Source organism: Sorex fumeus, unplaced genomic scaffold, assembly GCF_029834395.1.
Source record: "Sorex fumeus unplaced genomic scaffold, SorFum_2.1 ptg000098l, whole genome shotgun sequence".
Lineage (NCBI taxonomy): Eukaryota > Metazoa > Chordata > Mammalia > Eulipotyphla > Soricidae > Sorex > Sorex fumeus.
In genome coordinates, this window is record NW_026606155.1 from 35,305,510 (window position 1) to 35,314,125 (window position 8,616).

The following is an 8,616-nucleotide window of genomic DNA, read 5'->3' on the forward strand; positions in this document are numbered from 1 at the left end:
CAAAACCAGTAACTACAGCTGGTTTCATTCACCTGACCCTGAAGGCTTCACCAACATGGCAGCACTGAGAAGGATGAGAAAGGAGAGGCCGATAAAATCTCAAGGCCGAACTAGGCTGCCACAATGAAGGAAGACTAAAATGATCATCTGTATTTTCAATGCACGTACGCTAGCATCAGATGCATCCTTCGAGGACCTGATGGTACAAGCGCGAATGATCAAGTACGACATCATTGGTCTGACCGAGACAAGAAGGCACGAATCTCACCATGCCGTTTTCGACACTGGAGAAGAATTGTTCCTCAGAACATGCGATAAAAGAGGTGTCGGAGGCATCGGTGTCCTTGTCAACACAAACTTGGCCAAGAGATGATGATATAAATTTTAAAAATTAAGTATAAAAACTATTTGTAAATTAACATAAAATGATCCTACAAGTATATAATTTAGTAAGAGTGGTCAGAGAAAAACCTGAGAGAAAAGCTGAATAAGCCTATAGAAGTATAAAAATATGTTTTATCCTCAAAAGGGAATATAGGCTTTTGTTATAAAATATAGATAACAGGAATGAATCAATGGTACAGGGGGTAAGATGCTTGCTTTGCCTTACCACAGTCGGTAAGGTGGCTGACCCAGGTTCAATCCCCAGCATCCCATATGGTCCCCTGAAGAGCCAGGAGTGACCCCTGAACATTGCTGGGTGTGACCCAAAAACCAAAAATAAATTATAGATAATGCTTAAGTATCTGCATTAGTAAGTAAAGATTGTAATTGAAATCTTTATAGATGCACCAAAATACCTGAATAGACATAGAACATTCTATATAAATGAGAGATTAACTCATTGAATAAAGTATAAAAATCTTTTAGAAAGCTAGGAGGAAACAAACCTTTTTTAATCTTGTAGAGGGCAACCATAGCTCCATGAGTGAATGGCATACTCAATGGCAAAGTGTGCCAGGGACCAGCCCCAGTGACATCAGAGGACTGCACTCATTTGTGGAATATAAAATATTATGACACTAATATCCAAGGACAGTAGAGACAAGGGTCAGGAAGATTGCTCCACGGCTGCAAGCTGCCTAATGGACTGGGGGAGAAGGCAAATGGGATATAGAAGAGATCATTAAGTCAATGATGTTTGGAGGGATCACTTGAGATGGAAGATGTGTGCTGAAAGTAGATAAAGGACCAAACCTGATGGCCTCTCAGTACCTGTATTGCAAACCATAATGCCCATAAGTAGAGAGTAAGAGGGAAATTATCTGCCATAGAGGCAGGAATAGGGATGGGATGAGGGGAGGTGGGTGGGATACTGAGGACATTGGTAGTGGAAAATATACAGTGGTGGAGGGATGGGTGTTCGATCATTGTATGACTGAAACTCAAACATGAAAGCTTTGTAACTGTAGCTCATGGTGATTCAATAAAATAAAAACACCCCCTCACTCTGAATAACTTTGTAAAAAAAGTTATTTGAATAGGAAAATAAAAAAGAAAAGTGGCTGTCATAGAGGCAGGGGAGCGGGGAGGGAAACTGGTGATCTGTACCCTGGTGAAGGAACAGGTGTTGAAACATTGACTGAAACCCAGTCGTGAACAACTTTGTAACTGTGTTTACTATGATTCAATTAAAAAATAAATCTAAAATTAAAAAATAACATGCCAGGGGGCTGGAGCAATAGCACAGCTAGTAGGGTATTTGCCTTGCACGCGGCCGACCTGGGTTTGATTCCCAGCATGCCTTATGATCCCCCAAGCACCGCCAGGAGTGATTCCTGAGTTCAAAGCCAGGAATAACCCCTCAGCATCGCCAGGTGTGACCCAAAAAGCAAAATAATAATAATAATAATAATAATAATAATAATAATTTGTCCTGGGTTGGAGAAATAGTATACAGCCGTAGGGCATGTGGTTAATTAAGGTCCAATATATGGCATTCCATATGGTTCCCTAAGCCCTGCCAAGAGTGATTCCTGAGCCCAGACCCAGAAGTAAGCTCTAAACACCTCTGGGGGTGGTACCAAAACAAAAACAAACAAAGGCATTCCTTAAAAACTCATCAAAGGGGCCATAGCAGTAGTACAGCTGGTAGGGTCTTCACCTTGCATGTGGCTGACTAGGGTTCAATCTGTGGCATCCTATATGGTCTCCCAACACTGCTAGAAGTAATTCCTGAGGTAGAGCCAGGAACCCTTGAGCATTGCCAGGTGTGGCTCCCCCAAAAAGCAAAATAAATTCATCAGAGGACTGGGGGCGTGGCATTTGGCAAAATGCATGCTTGTCTGCTTGACACCTGAATTCGATCCCCAGCACCAGAAAAACTAAACCAAAAACTTGCAAACAAACAAAGAAATCCAAAGAATTTGGGCTGAAAGAAATAGTGCAGTGACTTAAGAGCTCCTGCCCTATAATCATATGGTAATGAATTTGTTTTTCCAGTGTGACCCATGCAGCTCTGCTGTATGTGATTCCTTGAACCAAAAGCAATTTCTGTATATACTACAACCATACATGTGTGAACAACACAGAAATGGGGTGTGAACTTCAGCAAACCATACAGGCTAAAAAAAAAATAAAAAAGCCTCCATCACAGTCAGTTATGCATGCAAGCCCAATCAGCATAAAAACATGGGCTGGAGAGATGGTATATCAGGTAAGGCACTTGCCTTGCAATGCAGTTAACCCAGGTTCAGTCCCCAGCATCCCATATGATCTTCTGAGCACCTTAAGGAGTGACTCTTAAGGACTGAACCAGAAGCAAGCCTTGAGTACAGCTGGGTGTGGCCCAACAAAAAGAAGTATGAGTGAAAAGAAAGGGAAGAAATTTTATTTATTTATTTTTTTATTAGTGAAACACCATGAGGTACAGTTATAGACTTACAAATTTTTGTGCTTGGGTTTCAGTTATACAATGATCAAGTACCCATCCCTCCACCAGCGCCCATCCTCCAACACCATGGGTCCCAGCATCCCTCCCACCCCCCGTCCTACCCTGCCTCTGTGGCAGGGCATTCCCTTTTGTTCTCTCGGGAAGGGAAGAAATTTTTTAAATTCACAGTACTAACCTCTCTAAAATGTTACCTCTCTAAAAGGTAATTAATTTTATGTGTTCACTGGCTCACAGGATACCAATTATTCTGATTGTTTCTGTGAAGATGTTTTTGGATAGTTAAACAAAATAAACAATCTCATTTTTTAAATTGAACCACCATGAGATACAGTTACAAAGCTTTCATGTTTGATATTCAGCCATACAATGATTGAACAACCATCCCTCCGCCAGTGTAAACTTTGCACCACCAATGTCTCCATTATCCCCCATAGCCCCATCCCAGTCCTCACCCTGCCTCTCTGGCAGACAATTTCTCAGATACTCTCTCTCCACTTTGGGGCATTATATTTTGCTTGAATTTTCCCACCACCATTCAAGCCTGCCTTCCAGGGGCAAACACTAGATCACTTATTTTCCATTGCTCATTTTGTATATCATGAGAGGTTGCACGGCTGCCTAAGCAGCCGTGAACTTCTTAAATTCTAAGATTGTAAATGGTTGGGTTCCAGATACAGGGAGGTAATCCATTTTGAGATTCAGTTGGGAGTTTCTGGACCCGGGCTGTAGGTGTGCCAAGATGGTGCCCAGAGACGGGTTGTGAGCATGACATCCGGCTTCAAGAGCAGACAGGAAGCTAGGGAAGGACTGCCTGGCTCCTCTGCTGCCATGACTCATGAAGACTTAGTGCTGGAACCCACATAACTGGGCCTTGCTTATGTAAGCTCATGATCACTGGGATTCCATCTGAAGTAGGTGGGGAGACTGCACCTGCTCCATCTGGGGTGCTCCAGTGAAATTGGCTCAGTATGGGGCCTGGAGATATCTCTCGCGCTGTGGTGCCCTCCAGGACTCGCTGCTTCTGCGTCTCTGGGTCCAAGCTGAACAACCTCATTTTTAAAAAGCAACAAACATATCACCAAAGATAGAGGAGCGAGTTCAAGAGCCTGAGTGCACGTTTTGCATGTAGGAGGCCCGGATTTAATTCCCTAGCATCATATAGTCCTCAGTCACTACCAGAAGTATCCCCTGAGTACTGCTAGGTGTGCCCTCTAAACCAAAAAGCTAAAAAGAGGAAGAGGACACACAGAAAAAGGTACATGAAAATGAGAGTTGCAAATGAAAATAACAGTGAGATGTCACTTCACACTTATGCTAATGGCTGACATTAAAAAGGCTTGCACATGCTGAGGGTGGACTGTAGACCAAACATGATTGTCACCCATTGCCTCTTTTGCAAACCACAACACCCAATAAGAGAGAGAGAACAAAAGGGAATGCCCTGCCACAGAGGCAGGGTGGGATGGGGGGGATGGGCAGTGGGAGGGATACTGGGATCCGTGGTGGTGGGAAATGGGCACTGGTGAAGGGTATTTGATCATTGTATAATTGAAACCCAAGCACAAAAATTTGTAAGTCTACAACTGTACCTCATGATGTCTCACTAATAAAAATTAAAATAAATAAATAAATAAAAAGGCTTGCAGGTCCAGAATCTGGAAAAAACCCAAGTGCCCAAGAACAGATGACTGGTTAAAGAAACTCTGGTACATCTACACAATAGAATACTATGCAGCTGATAGAAAAGATGAAGTCATGAGATTTGCATATAAGTGAATCAACATGGAAAGTATCATGTTAAGTGAAATGAGACAGAAAGAGAGGGACAGACATAAAAAGATTGCACTGATTTGTGGAATATAAAGTAACAGAATGGGAGACTTACACCCAAGAATAGTAGAGATGAGTACCAGGAGGATTGTTCCACATCTTGAAAGCTGGCCTTACATGCTGGGGGAAAAGGCAGGTCAGATAGAGAAGGGACCACCAAGTAAATGGTGCTTGGAGGGCCCTCTCGGGATGGGACATGCGAGCTGTAAGTAGACTATAGACCGAACATGATGGCCGCTCAATCAACCACAACATTCAACAGGAGAGAGAGAGAAAAAGGGAATGCCCTGCCACAGAGGCAGGGTGTGGTGGGGGTGGTGGTAGGGATACTGGGATCATTGGTGGTGGAGAATGGGTACTTGTGTAGGGATGGGTACTCGATCATTGTATGACTGAAATGTAAGCACTTAAGTATGTAACTGTACATCATGGTGATTCATTTAAAAATAAATAATAAAATTAATAACAATTAAAAAAAGAAAACTACTGATGTACACAACTAACTTGCATGGAGCTAGCAGGCAGTGTAGTGTGCATTTATCTGAGAATGAGGAAACATGGAATCATAAATCTAGGTTTTGCAACAAGACATTCAACAAGTCACTTCATTTCTCTTGATCTTTATCTTGTGAAAATAAAACACTTTGAGAATGCAAAAAAAAGGCTTACAGGAAAAGAAACCTTCATATACTGTTGGTAAGGATGTAAATTGATTCAGCATCTATAGAAAACAATATGGATGTTTCTAAAAATATTAAAAATATATCTACCATATGATTCAGCATCTTCAGTTCTGGGTGTCTATCCAAGAAACAGAAACAGTAATTTGAACATATATGCACACCTATGCTCACTGCAGCACTGTTTACAATATACACAATGACAAATATACAACATGTTTTCTATAAGAAATTTCACTTTTTGCAACAACATGAATGGAACCGGAAGAGGTCATGCTAAATGAAATGTCAGATGGATAAAGAAAAACATTGCATGCTCGAATTCATATGTTGGATACAGAGAAGTAAAACAAAGCATCAGACAAAACACTGAAAACACCCCCATCACAACCAAATGTGCATGCCTCACAACCAAGTTTGCTCTTCACAACATCAATAAATTCAAGGGAAGAAGAGTGGTGGTGGGGTGGGGGGGGGGAGGAGAGAGGGGCAGTTAATTTAAAAAAAAAGAGAATAAATTGAACTTCATTAAAATAAAATAAAATACACAACTTACTAAGATGTCGGGCTGGAGCAATAGCACAGCGGGTAGGGCATTTGCCTTGCACGCAGCCAACGTGGCCGACCCGGGTTCAATTCCTCTGCCCCTCTCGGAGAGCCCGGCAAGCTACCAAGAGTATCTCGCCCCAACAGCAAAGCCTGGCAAGCTACCCGTGAAGTATTCGATATGCCAAACACAGTAACAGGTCTCACAATGTTACTGGGCCCGCTCGAGCAAATGGATGAACAATGGGAGGACAGTGACAGTGACTGTGACGAAGATGTCAGAATGGTAAAAAGCATATGAAAAAATGCTCTCAAGGTAAGTCATCACAAAAATGTGACTTAAATTCATATTAAGTTAGTGATATGTGTGTGGTGCTCTCATATGATGGGCTCATATCACCGCAAGTTTACCAAGCTCAGAGAAAGTAAAACACCAAGAGGGGATATAATTTTGTATAAACCTGGCTAGCAAGTTAATGCTTTCCGTTTGAATTTCAGTTGCTGCTTACATAACTTGCCTTAGAGGCTGAATGGCTCATTTAGAAACATCTCATTGCTTTGTTTTTATACTTTGTTCTTGATTTCTTCAAAGTTGACACAAGTCACATGCAATCAACTCTATCCCTGGTGGACCTAGAATCCTATAAAAAAATTTTTGAGCTCAAAACCAGTTGTTTGAAGTTCAACATTTTTACTTCAAGCTTTATATTCTGATGTTAATGTGTGCTGAGAAATTGTCACTTAAAACACCATTTCTCTAATAATGTGCCATTTTTTGATTTGATATAAATCTCTATATCAAATAGATATAGAGATTCTCTCTCTCTCTCTCTCTCTCTCTCTCTTTCTCTCTCTCTCTCCCCTGTCCCCCACCCCCACCCCTGTGCTGGATACGACTGAGTTGATCCCAGATCCTGAATATCATACTTGTTTAAAAACTGCCCTAATTTTCTTTTTTGTTTGGGGGCCACAGGGCTTCTGGCTCTGTGCTCAGTGCTGGGGACCACACACAGTGTAAGGATTAAACTAGGTTGACCAGTTGCAAGGTGATTCCTCCCTATTATCTTTTGGCTCCTCTACATTTAGAAGGTACTTTTCTCTCCCCTTGGCTTGGGGGGTGATGTATGGAGTGAACCCTGTTCTTTCTTTTGTTCTTATTGTTGTTGCCATGACTTGGGGTTGCACATTTGCCGAGAGGAGTATTTTTCATGAAGTATGCGTAGCTCCAGGTTGATGGATCACAGAAGAGTATAGCAGAAGGATGATGGATGGACTATTAAATAGAAGCTGTGGGTGTGGGACCTGCGCTTATTGTCTGAATTTAAAACACAGAGAGATTGATGCTCCATATAACTAGGAGCCAAGTATTTATCCTCTTAAACTTCATATTCCTGATTTTGAAAAGTGAGGTTTATTATCATCCCATGCAAAGGGATTCTTGGAGAGAGTATTAAAGTGTCTGATGGCACTTACTCAGAGTATGTCTTGATAAATCGTAGTCTAATTTGCTCTAGAGATAAAAGGTTATCTTATAACCTCTTATAAGACATATAAGGTCAAGCAAGACATATAATTTGATGTTTAGATTTTAAAACATTTATTAGAAAATTCTAAACATATAACTTATGGAGACAAAAGATATCTTAATGCAGTGCTCGCTTAGGCAGCACATATACTAAAATTGGAATGATACAGAGAAGATTAGCATGGCCCCCGCGCAAGGATGACATGCAAATTCGTGAAGCATTCCATATTTTTTTCAATTCCCAGAATCCCATATGGTCCCCTGAGTACCGCCAGGAGTGATTCCTGAGTGCAGAGCCAGGAGTAACCCCTGTGCATCGCCAGGTGTGACCCCCCCCCACAAAAAAAGATATCTTAATGCAGCTTTTAGTTTGAGGACTATACCCTGCAGTTCTTGGGGTCACTCTCAGCTTCACACTTAGGGGTAATTTCCAGTTTGAACCTGTGGTCTTTTGAGTAACTTTTTAAAGTTGAGTACTCTTTAAAGTAAATTTTGGAATATGTTCATTGACAAAATTAATATTCAAGAGTAAAGAATTTTATATTCAGTTATAGCATGGTTAAAATAGGTTTGAAATATAACTGTTTGCAAAAGTTATGCATGTTTTTCCTGGCCAAGGAATAATTCTGTCTCCCAACATATCATAAAAGTAACATTTAAATATTTACTCCCTATTTCCCTTTTTTGTTCCTTCTATCTTTGAGACTAATTGATGCCTTATGATAATATATTTGAATTGTGCTTTGATATTTGCTATCTGTGGAATTAACTCATTTTTTATTCTCTGTACTTTGTGGGTAAAAATAAAAAAGAAATCTCAAAGGTAAAACTATGACTAGCTGGCGTACTGGAACAATAGCACAGAGGGTAGGGCATTTGCCTTGCATGCGGCCGACCTGGGTTTGATTTTCAGCATCCCATATGGTCCCCTGAGCACCACCAGGGGTAATTTCTGAGTGCAGAGCCAGGAATAACCCCTGTGTGACCCAAAAAAAGCAAAAAAAAAAAAAAACCAAAAACAAAATTGTGACTAGCATAATAATAATTTATTTCAGAAACACTTGGTATAGCTACAAAGTGGAAAGTACAGGCAGTATACAAAAACATACAAATCACTTAAAATTCCCTAAGTTTTGGCCTAA

The 8,616-nt window shown here is 40.9% G+C and overlaps 1 non-coding gene across 1 annotated transcript; it reads left to right on the plus strand.

Moving 5' to 3' along the window:
* Positions 1-7,600: 7,600 nt before the first annotated feature.
* On the plus strand, positions 7,601-7,707 carry LOC130042144 (U6 spliceosomal RNA). Its single transcript, XR_008795119.1, has one exon. It is a non-coding gene; the product is annotated as a U6 spliceosomal RNA (small nuclear RNA).
* The last annotated feature ends 909 nt before the right edge of the window (positions 7,708-8,616 follow it).